A 12,961-nucleotide genomic window follows, 5' to 3' on the forward strand; every position below is an offset into this window, starting at 1 on the left:
GGTTATCAAGTTTTAATGCAAAACATTTTGCTTCTATACATGTCCAAGTTTATAATCCACCGACATGTGCACATGTCATCGTCAGAACTAGAGTTGGGTTGGATTGTTTGAGGGAAGAGACCAAACTGCGAGGTCATCGGTCTCATCGGAATAAGGAACGACGGGAAGGAAGTCGGCCGTGCCCTTTCAAAAGAACCATCCCGGCATTTGCCAAGAGCGATTTAGAGAAATTACGCAAAACCTAAATCAGGATGGCCGGACGCGGGATTCAGAATTAGAGCCTTTTGAGAGTAAATACCGTGTACTCGTAAGAAAATCGTTTTTTTATATGTGTTAACGGGTTAATATAAGCAATAATTCGTTTAATTTACGTATCCCACGATGTACGGAGCTTCATGCTCAGTCGGTGCTGCTCTTTCATTGGATTGAAAAAGTTCATTTGTGATGCAGACATGTCGTTGAACTTTCGACATGTGTTTAAACAAAATCTTTTGGAAGACCATTTGATGATAATCTTAAAATTGAGACTGCAAAGGGCCGCTGTGGCCAAGCGGCTCTTTGCGTTTCATTCCGGAACCGCGCTGCTGCTACGGTCACAGGTTCGAATCCTGCCTCCGGCATGGATGTGTGTGATGTCCTTAAGTTAGTTAGGTTTAAGTAGTTTTAAGTGTAGGGGACTGATGACCTCAGATGTAGAGGCCCATAGTGCTTGGAGCCATCTGAACCATATTTTTCTGAAACTGCAGTTGTGAGTCGCCCAACATGATATCTAATAAAAATATACTATAACCGCTTTTGTTTCACTTTTGTTGATATTCATAATATAACAAATTTTAGAAACACTATCCATTTCGTTCAACAGATCTTTCAAGACATTTGTCATCACTGCCAGTTACAATGTTGTCAGGAAACCTCGAAGTTTTTTTATAAAGAATAATCCCTTTCCAAATTAATTCGCAAAAAATTTACATTACTCATACCTAAACATATAGTTAAATTTTGAGGTGTGTGATTTTACCATCCAACTCTTGTCTAAAGACAGCAAACTCCTACTTTCGATCCTCAGTCCTTGCTCCTTCTTGGCCAAAGACTGTAAGTTACATTTCATCCCACGAACGGTCACTCATAGTTCTTTCGGCTGTTTAATAGCCTGTGATGATCAAACAAAATACATCTGTTTTTAGACAAAGAACTGAATCATCAAATGGCTAAGAGATTTCAAGAAATATCCCTTCTGTAGCATGTTTTCAAAAATGGAAGATTTCTAGAACATCATTTACTAGAGAAAAGCAGACAATTCGTTATCTATATATGATGAGTGCCCCTCCCGTGAACCACGGACTTTGCCGTCGGTAGGGAGGCTTGTGTGCCTCAACGATACAGGTTGCCGTACAGTAGGTGCAACCACAACGGAGGGCTATCTGTTGAGAGGCCAGACAAACGTGTGGTTCCTGAAGAGGGGCAGCAGTCTTTACAGTAGCTCCAGGGGCAACAGTCAGGATGATTGACTGATCTGGCCTTGTAACACTAACCAGAACGGCCTTGCTGTGCTGGTACTGTGAACGGCTGAAAGCAAGGGGAAACTACAGCCGTAATTTTTCCAGAGGGCATGCAGCTTTACTGTATGTTTATTCAAACTGTATATTGAACAAGCAGTAAAGGAAACAAAAGAAAAATTCGGAGTTGGTCTTAAAATCCATGGGGAAGAAATAAAACCTTTAAAGTTCGCCGATGACATTGTAATTCTGTAAGAGACGGCAAAGGACTTGGAAGAGCAGTTGAACGGAATGGTCAGAGTCTTGAAAGGAGGATATAAGATGAACATCAACAAAAGCAAAACGATGATACTGGAATATAGTCGAATTAAGTCGGATGATGCTGAGGGAATTAGATTAGGAAATGAGACACTTAAAGTAGTAAAGGAGTTTTGCTATTTGGGGAGCAAAATAACTGATGATGGTCGAAGTAGTGAGGATAGACTAGCAATGGTAAGGAAAGGGTTTCTGAAGAAGAAAAATTTGTTAACATCGAGTATAGATTTAAGTGTCAGGGAGTCGTTTCTGGAAGTATTTGTATGGAGTGAAGCGATGTATGGAAGTGAAACATGGACGATAAATAGTATAGACAAGAAGAGAATAGAAGCTTTCGAAATGTGGTGTTACAGTTTAGAGGGATAGATCACATAACAAATGAAGAAGTATTGAATAGAATTGGGGGGGGGGGGGGGGGGGGAGTTTGTGGCCCAGCTTGACTAGAAGAAGGCTCAAATGGCTCTGAGCAATGTGGGACTCAACTTCTGAGTCCCCTAGAACTTAGAATTACTTAAACCTAACTAACCTAAGGACATCACACACATTTATGCCCGAGGCAGGATTCGAATCTGCGACACTCAAATGAACTGCCTCACTCAAATGAAAATAATCTTCCAGAAATCTTTTGAAGTCTCAACATCTGTAATGTATATATGCAGACTAGAGCGACGAATTAAGACTTGTACTATGGCCTGGATTCGAATCTGGGTCTTCTATTCAGTAGGCAGATGCGGTTTGGGTTTAGAAGGAATAAGAATTTGGATTGTCGAGGGATGTGCGCTACGGAAGTCTTTGTAGGTGTGCAGTGCTGCTGCGCCAGGGTGACGAAGCAGTCAGCCTTCAGCGGCGCAGCGGTTCGGACGGTGTTTACGTCCCTGCCGCACGTCTGCGCGAGAGGTGTTTACGTTAAGTGTGTGGCGTTGTCGTTCCGCAAATTGACACTGAAATTTAGTTTTGCTAACGAGTATGCTCGACCGAAGGCTTATGAGATCGGCCGTTATTTACGGGACGAGGTGAAAATCGAACCTGACGTTTTAGTTGGAATAAAATTACCTATAGTCAGAGGCGTGGTCTATGTAGAGCTCATAAATGAAGCGGCATGTGACGAACTACTACTCCGACACCGACAAGAACTTCGTTTCTGTCATTCGGACGGGAATGTTGGAGCGGTAACAGTTCAACACGCCGGCATGGGACTCCGAACGATCCGCGTCTTTGAGCTTCCATTCGAAGTGCCAGAAGAATTGGTGACAGACGTCCTGCGTCCTTACGGAACGGTCCTATCCCATGGGGCTAAAAAATGGGCGAGTTTTAAGACGTATCCTGTCCTCAATTGCGTCAGACAAATACGGATCGAACTCCGACAACACGTTCCGTCATACTTGTAAATCGCTGGTTATAGGGCGATTGTCATCTACGACGGACAACCAAGGACGTGCTCTGGGTGTGGGAAGGAGGGACACATACGTTCTGAGTGTGCTCAACGAAGGTTATTACAGCTGCCACGGGATGATCCACCCCTCACGCAGCATCCTACTGTGCTCCCCATGACTTACGTCGCCGCATTACGCGATGACGTGGGCCGCGAGACAGACGCGTACCAGAACACACAGACAGCGGCAGATCGTGGCGAGCCACGGAAGGACAACGTTGCGCTTGATCTCCTGCAGCAGCCACAGGACGACATCTCCTCGGTGCCGCTTGCGGCCCCTTCAGATAAGGCACTTGGAGACGTCGATAATACGACGGCGCATGATTCCGATGTCCTCCACAAACAACGGGAGTCCTTGCGGACCTCTGATCCGAGTCCCGGAAACGTAAACAGCTATCACCAAAACGCCGGAAGAAGCGCCGCCTCACGGTGGAGAACGACCACTCTGATCTAGCAGACAATTCTGAGACGTTTACGGGTACAGAGCAGACGACCATGGATACAGAACAACTGCCTAGCGTGGACGACCATGGATACAGAACAACTGCCAGTGGGACGGCGACACGACCTACCGCTGACGATGCTCCAGACAGCGAAGGAGTTCGATCGACGGCAACAGGCTACTGAGGAGGCTACGGCGCCTGCATCGCACGACAACGATGGGACACTAGGGGACTGGTCAGAAGCGCCACCTCCGTGGGGAACAGATGATGCCGGAGGAACTGCTCCCACGCACCCTCCCGGTGTAAGACCGGAAGAGTGCACGGAATAACGGCAGACCATATGAGGGGGCGGCGTGGGACCGAAGTACGAAAGCAGCCTATGTATGGAAGAAAAAGCGACGTACGGTACCCTATCTACGTTGACAGCCATGCAACAAGCTTATCGGATAGTGTCTGTTAACTCAATAGCATTGGGACGTAGGTAAAAATCAAGATGCTCAGTGATAATGGCTGCGGATTTAGACATAGCACTATTACAGGAAGTTCGAGTACTTGCCCCCTCGGACTTTTACGGTAACGACATTTACTGTTCCCCGTGTGACGAGCGAGGCGTTGGCACAGCTATGCTATTAAAGGAAGGGATACGTGCAGACGAAGTAGATATTTGCCTTCTGCCCGTGGTACGGCCGTGACCATAGGTGGAATACGTTTGATCAACATATACGCACCGTCAGGCTCGGATAAGAAGAGAGACAGAGCAGATTTTTACGCCCATGAGGTTACACCGTTGTTCCAGGGACGATATGATGGTTGCATACTCAGCGGAGATTTTAATTGTGTGCTCGACAGAAAGGACCAACAACGTAACTGTACTACTAGCCAAGAACTTAGGGAGCTGGTTAACAGGATGGAATTAGTCGATACATGGGACCTGAAGTATCGCAACCAACCAGGTTATACATTTTTATCTAGCCACTCCGCGAACCGTTTCGATCGGATCTACGTTTCAAGGGCGTTAGCAATGCCGACGGTGGACGCAGAAATATGGCCGACAGCTTTTACAGACCACGAGGCATATATTTGTACCGTTAACCTTGATAGACAGCAGGTATGGAGACGGAGGGGTAATTGGAAGATTAACGTTTCCCACCTGCGAGATACAGAATGCCGACGCATGGTGGAGGACGCGTGGCATGGCTGCCTCCGTCGACGAAATTCTTTCGGTTCTGTCCTGCAGTCGTGGATCGAGCGCGCGAAGCCAGCTTTAGGGAGGACGTTAATAGGTTACGGGAAGGAGGTTTCTCAATGGCAGCGCACGACCACTGAGTTTTACTTTACGGCTCTCCGGGAAGTGTTTGCTCAACCACCTACACCAGAACGCCAGACGGCCGTCCACCGAGTGAAGGCGAAGCTGGTACAACTTGCGAGACTGAGAATGGCAGGTACGATGATACGCGTGGGGTCGCAGGATTTCCTGCCCAACGAGGTACCCTCGATGCATTATATGATAAAGGAAAGACGAAGAAGACGAAGGAATTTAATACATGAGATCGATGTCGCCAATGGCCGTAGTTTTACAACACAAACGGGCATATCACAGGCGTTCACGGATCATTTTAGCAGATTCTATGCGGGCAACGGTGAGGGTCAGAGGGAGCTGGGAAACGTCCTGGAAGTGATCCCAGACGCGACGAGTGTGAACAGGGAAGCGGACGGGTTATCTGAAATTATGCGTGAAGACCTGGAGGAAGCGATTACACGAGGTGCCTGCAACAAGTCCCCAGGTCCAGACGGATTCCCGTTGGAATTTTACCGTGCCTTTGCGACCATTATGACACTGATGTGGCTATACATGTTTAATGAGCTTCTGCTGCAACAAGTACCGGTTCACATTCAATTCACGGAAGGTTTCATGACAGCGATACCAAAGCCCCGCGGTGGCAAATGGCCTTGTAATTATCGCCCCTTGACCTTCCTTAATAGTGACTACAAGATCTTCATGCGCATCCTGGGCAGTCGTATCAAAAAGTCGCTCGAGAATCGAATGCGTGCCGATCAGAGTTGTCTTGGCGGCATCAGTAATATCCACACAGCCTTGGGAGACTATCGTGACGTCGTCGCCCTCGCGGCTGCATGCGCCTCTGTACGGCGATGGTTTCGGTAGATGTCGATCATGCTTTTGATCGCGTGGATCATGTGTACCTGGCGGCGGTGATGAACAGGATGGGTGTCTCGCCATTACTAACCACTGTTGTGATTCGGCTGTTGCAAGACGCCAGATCACCGATGGTGGTCAACGGAGGGAGAACTGAGTATTTTAAGATCTTAAGATCAGTGAGACAGGGTTGCCCCAAGTCGATCCTCCTCTATGCGATCGCCTTAGAACCGTGCCTGGCACGCCTTCCCCGCCGTCTTACCGGGATCTCCCTACAGCATTTATCATTCAAATGAAGAGCATACGCGGATGATGATGTGTTCCTCGTACGGAATGAGAGGGAGACTCAAACAGCACTGGATTGGTTACAGACGTATGGGATGGAATCTGTAAGTGTGGTCAACTACCGAAAATCACAACTTATGCATGTGGGGCGTGGGCAAGAACCAGGAACGGAAGGACCCTTACCTGCGGTGCCAACCATCCGCTGTTTGGGTATCACCATTCATGAAGAGACAGCGGGAACGGCTGCGGACTAGTACCGAAGGCTGTTACTCAGAGTCCGCACGGCAGTACGACTAAACGCCCTACGGTTAATGGATATGCTGCAGCGAGTGTTACTCGTCAACCTTTATCTCGCGCCCATGATGTTCCACCTGACACACCTTCTCCCCTTGACGCGCCCAATGGCTATGAGGATTCAGGCGGCTTTTGGGTACTATGTATGCCTGGGACAGCTCTTTAAGGTTTAGTACAAAACGCTTACCCTCCAAGCACGAGAGGGGGGCGTTGTTTTAGTGAACGTGCACGAGAAGGAGCGTGCCATGTATATTGATACTACGCTGAAACGGTGGCGCAACAGGGATCACCCGCTTACGGGGACGATCATCGAAGAACTAGTACCAACATCGCATCTCCCTCCTGTCAGTGTCGGCCATACATCGCCCCCGTTAACGTATGTGCGCACGTTCATCGTGGAACACAGTTACGTTCGAGAGCGTTTACCAACGACCCGACAGTCGACATCGAAGGACGTGTACCATCTGCTTCTTCGACAGATCACCCGGAGTAGGGTGCAACGGAAACATCTTGGCACGTGGTGTGGCGCACGGTCCACCACCCCCACCTACCTACAACAGTCAGATTAACATGGTACATTGTCGTGAACCGAAAATATCCTACGAATGATAAAAAGTAGCGAATACATTTGGCGGATTCGCCATTGTGTCAGCAATGCGGCGTGCTGGATACGGACGACCATCGGCTGGTCTGCGGCGAGGCATTGGCTGTCTGGACTCTCACAAGAAAGGTAATAGCGTTCATGCGGCGCACTATCTATACAGCTGTCTGTTCTGACATAGTATTTTTCCAGAGGAAACGTATTTTGAGCGTCATAAGACGAACGCAGTGGCGTGGATCACAGGTATGACGGTCCATTACATGTGTAGAGACACACGTCAGAACGTACTAAACGTCCTGGATTACTGGAAATACTTGCAAGATGGACACACAAAAACATTAGGGCTACAAAAGTACAAGGATTGGTATGCCAATTTCCTAGTAACGGTTTTGGCGGACCCGTCATATACTTGGGGGTGTGCCGGGTGCGCGAACATTAGCGGCGGTGGTGCTGTTGTGAAACCGACCAAGTAAAGTGATCAGCTAAGGACATTATGCGGGTATGCGAACTAGGAAAAACTAACGCTTGCTCAGTTAGCAAATGGATGTACTTCAAATTTTGTTTTCATATCCATAAATACTTTTCTTTACGGTGCCGGAGGTGGCCCCTCATTGATTTTGTTGTTACTTCATGCTGCATGGAAGGACGGCAGCGAGGTCCCTTCCAGGACAGTTATCCTGTGTCGGGACGTACTATGTTTTGTGAATAATAAAGGTTTCTGTTTCTCCTACCTTCCTTAATAAAAAAAATACATAAATAAATAAAGCACAAAAAAAGTGAAAAAGTGGTTAGCGTGGCTGTCTAGTGAGCTGAAACCCCAAGGTACTAACTTTCATTCATCGTTTCAGTCTTCATATATACAGCATAGATTTGGACACTTGAAAAGCTCTCTGGAAACATGTAGTTTCATATGTAGAAGATTTACAGAAAATGGAATGTAATGAAAAGCTCGAGATGTATCAGTTTGGCTTACATTGATAACGCGTGCTTAATTACAGCAGAAAATAAACACAACAGAATAAAGGATACCGACAAGAAGTTCAGAGTGGTGTGTGGCTTGATGGATGGAGTACGTATTACACTGAAGACCTATCGAGTGTTTCGAAAGCTTTACAGAAACATGACCATTTGAAATCTGACTCTTTTTACGTTATTGTAATTATGAGAAACATTCCTAACAATTGTTGTAGCCACTCTGTCGTGCATTAGACGTGTTTCAGCTGCTCTGTGACTGAAGAAACGTTTCTGACATCAGGATATATCATGGCATTTACTGATTAGTATTGTATGTTTATTGACTTGTCCTCGTCAGCTACGCCACTGTTTCAGGCTGTTCTAATATAATACGTTTCATTACACTGTATTTCTGTTCTGTAAGGCATCGAATAGCACTAAAGTTCTGATTTCACTTTCAGGCATCCGTTGGCGGAAATGTGTGGAGGGCGACAATAAAGGGCTGGCTGGACATTTGAGGAGGCCAGGATTCCAATAAGAGCGATAGTTGTCGAATATTCAAAATAATTCAATAACGTCAGGCTCCATAAATGGCTGTCACACGCATTGAACTTGCGTTATTGAGTCATAATCTAATTCAAAATTGTTTGACTGTAGCAACTGATTGTAGCTTTAGCTGTTATTTCTCTTAAACAAGCATGCTTATCGATTTGTCATTTCATTCGGGAACAAAGCATATTTATATGCAGTACCGCTGCTGTTATCTCTTTACAATTAGTTTAAACTGAATTTAGTTGGGAAATATAGTCGTTTAAGTCAGCGCGATGAATTTCTTTTTAAGGGCAAGTGGAGTCCATCGTCCATTGTTTTCGCTGTCATTCCGAAACTAATCAGAAGGGTTTTCTTTTTATAGCTTTCACTACGCTTACCACAAAAGGAATAGCATTCCGCTAACAGCTATATTCCGAATCGAATTACCAGTAAGGTGTATTCTTTTCCGTTTAAAGGACTTACATTGTCCAGGAAAAAAGTTGTTTATTATATAAAATCAATTGCGCCGGACTTGGCAGTAGAACGTCAGCGAAGTGTGTTTTGTAGGAAAATTATGTCAGAAAGCAAATTGTTGTTTACAATACCATCAACAGCGAGAAGTCGGATCTCCGAAGACAGCACTTAACAGTCAGACAAAGTATTAGAAAAAGGAGTCGTACAGCATTTTATTGGGTCTCCACTGAGATACAATACTGTCTTCGTATACTATTGTTTTTATTCATGGTTTAATCAAATGGATCAAATGGTTCAAATGGCTCTGCGACGGTAGCAGTCGCGCGGTTCCGGACTTAAACGCCTAGAACCGCTCGGCCACCACGACCGGCCCTATGGTTTAATTCTAAAAATAAAATCTTTATGTCTTATCACGCTGTCTGCATGTTTTGTGATGAGCTTTAGTTCTCATTACGCATCATACAATCATAGTACTACTATCACCGTGAAGTCTGAACAGGAAGCATTCATACGTGAATATTGATATTACATCGTGATGTATGATGTATAGGGTACCAGATGTGATTGTTACATACTTTGCAGTATTTCGATTTCTCGTTGTAGTAAAACATTTTTTACGCAGAAAATATAATACCTCTTTGTACTTTAAATATCTGTGAAACAGACCTCTTCGATACTTGTATGATAAAATAAGAGTTGTGAGCCATCCTTGTTCTTCTTTGAGCCTCGGTAATCGAAGATTGTATCACTCCCGAAACTTGTATTTTCTGTTTAATAATAAAGATATTTCGACTATTTCCTACTTATTTGAAAAGCTCGATATGAAACCCTACGTTCCCGCACTAATGAAATATATTTTAGCCAGCCGGTGTGGCCGAGCGGTTCTAGGCGCTTCAGTCTGGAACCACGCGACCGCTACGGTAGGAGCTTCGAATCCTGCATCGGGAATGGATGTGTGTGATGTCCTTAGGGTAGTTAGGTTTAAGTAGTTATAAGTTTTAGGGGACTGATGACCTCAGATGTTAAGTCTCATAGTGCTTAGAGCCATTTTGAAATGTATTTTGTTTAATTCTTGGCCTGTAAATCAGTTGCGAGCAGTCAATTTGGTGACAACTATCGCGCGCCAAGCGTGCTATCGTTTTTCCCGTTTCAGTACTTGCAAGTCGAACCTGACTCTAAGAATTTAACAAAGTCTGTTTGTAATTATGACTAGGAACGTTCAATGAAACACTTTAAGTCAGTTTCTATGGAAAAAATGTGGAATTGTGTTGGAACACCGTGGACTATTCCCGCTTCAGCTCCTATAGTTTCATTAAGTTCCTATAGGTGGCGGTGCTATGTATAGCCTTCAAAATCGTGTCCGTAACGGCGGTGCGTTTCAAGCAGAATGCTCTCATTTACTTTCTTCTAAAGAAAAATATAAGCAGCTCAGATTTTCATAAGCGCCTGCAGAATGTCTACGGGGACCTGGCAGTGAACATATGCACGGTGAGTCGTTGCGCGAGAAGTCTGTGATCATGGCAATGAGGACGCGCAAACCTTTCGGACTACGCTCGTGCCAGCCAGCTGTGACTCCTGCAATGTCGTAGCCTGCAGACAATCTGATTCGAATGAAAATGAACTACTTCTTCGTGGCAACACAAACGCCTCACATTAGTCTTCGCATGCGAGAGGAGCTCACAGAACGTGAGTAGACAGTTCTTCCTCTTCCACTCTACAGCCCGGACCTCGCGCCTGCCGATTAATTTCCGTCCGTCTCGCTCAATGAAGACTGCACTACGTGGGAAGTAGTACGTGGATGATGGGAAGGTTATCGATGCGGGAAGGCATTGGATCAAACGTCGACAAGTAGAGTGATACCATTCAGACACAAAGGCAGTCCCAAGTATAGTGGAGAAAGGCCGTTGCAATGAATGAAGATTCTTTTGAAAAAAAGGGTTTATATCCAAAAGGGTGGGGAATAAAGTGGTTCATTGGAATCTTGAATAAAATCAACACGTTTTCAGAAAAAAATGTTTTTTTACCTATTGAATGCCCTTAGTATTACTATGAAAACGATTTCATTGCACTGACAATGAATAACAACACGATTTCACTTCACCAATCTCACTGCTTTCCAACGACAGCTTCTGGGCCTGCAATTGACTATTCTACGAGAACGAAATCAAATTCGCATAAGTAAAGAAAGAATCGCTTACAGAATCATTTTACGACGTAACAAGAGTGAAATATCCAATAAATTTTTTCAAAATTTATAGCTATAAGTCTTTTCTTGCTGGCAATGTGGTGCGTCCTTCTGGCCTGTCCTTTCTTCGATCACATTCTAGTCTCACATATCAATATAAAACCTGAAAAATCCGTACTGGAGGAAAAAGATACATTACATCATTCAGTATAAAATGCATTCTTGATAATTTTCGCACTGATTGTGAATAAAATTGACGTTCCAAGCACAGAATATCTAATTACTTCTATGTATTTTCACAGAATAACGTTATCTTCTGCTAACGGCAGAAACATTTTATAGCTACCGTTGACGAAACTGGGCAGGAGAACAGGGTACGACTGTAATTTTTTGAAGTGCATTTGTGTGCAGCAACATCCACTAGCGTGAATAAATACCCATACCATGGTATGCAGCTCTTAACAGTGAGAAGCAGGCTGAAACAGAAGTTCGTAAATGATAAGGGGCATTGAAAATGATCTGCTTTGTTCTTTCCTGTTGTATAGAACACTTCTGTCACCTCATAACCCGTCGTATACATTAGGAAAATGTTACGTTTTTCTGAAGAAGCCAAAATTGTTAACAGAGGAAAACGAAATAGTAATTTTTCATGCTACAAAATTTGAATCTCACGAATGTAACTTTGGGCAACTTTAACAGAAGTAAAATACTTCGTCATAGTTATATATCGATCATGTTATAATGAAATCCCATTTCATTATGAAATTAACACGGCAGATCCCTATGCTGTTTTGTATACAGGTGAAATATCAGAGCCCACATATTAGTAAACACAAAAAATATTGACCGAAGTATTCCTGCCGCTCATGCGACTTTTTCCCGCCGTATTAAATCACATTCCAATAGGAGCGCACATGCTCCCAGACGCACATGTCAGGTGAACGAGCTGGCACGTTTCCAGTTATTTGTGCTCCCGATGAGTGTAGCGCTGATCCCAAATCCGAGGTTGTAATCGTATGAAATTCAATGAAATATCTCTTCGATAATACCCCACTCCACTTCCAGATCACTTAGTAATGCTTTAAGCGTTTTTGCTAGCTTTCGAAGATTAACAGCATCGGTGCAGTCTGACGTTATTGGCTATAGTTCGCCTTTAAACCCACACATATTCCATACTAAAGAGAACCCCAGAACAGTTTTCAAACCATCCAAACTCCGTTTGTAATGTATTTTAATTTTTTTCAACAAATATTTTCTTCTGCTTGCTGGAAGTTGTATTCGAAAACACTAGTAATTTGTATTTCAACAAACAAAGCCACACTAAATGTTTGGAAGAAACGCAGCCCAGTCATTACATTCTTAAGAGATTTTCCCACTATTTGCTTTACAATTTCGATCCCTGTAACGTAACTTCTCAGGGCGTTTTGTAAGACTGAACTCAATCAAATTAAAATGTGTACTAATATTTATGAAAGCTCACATATTCACCATTACGACCTATGCGTAGTTCCGCTGGGGGTCTTTAAAATGGTAGTAACGTTAACACCGGAAAATTATTACATTATGTCTGATTGCAAGCACAAAGATATCTCTTATGAGGCATAAAGACTTTAATTAATTACTTGTGAAGGCATGCCTCATTCTGAAATAATCCTATGAGATATGATACACTTTCATAATTGATAGTTAGCGTGTTTCAGTTGTGAGAGAGTGGTAAAGTCGGCCAACGATGGCGCAGTGATTGATGAAATGGAGTACGTTCCCGGTGTCACTTACCTAAATTACCAGAGAAATCT

The sequence above is a fragment of the Schistocerca gregaria genome, chromosome 5, assembly GCF_023897955.1.
Source record: "Schistocerca gregaria isolate iqSchGreg1 chromosome 5, iqSchGreg1.2, whole genome shotgun sequence".
In the NCBI taxonomy this organism is placed as follows: Eukaryota; Metazoa; Arthropoda; class Insecta; order Orthoptera; family Acrididae; genus Schistocerca; species Schistocerca gregaria.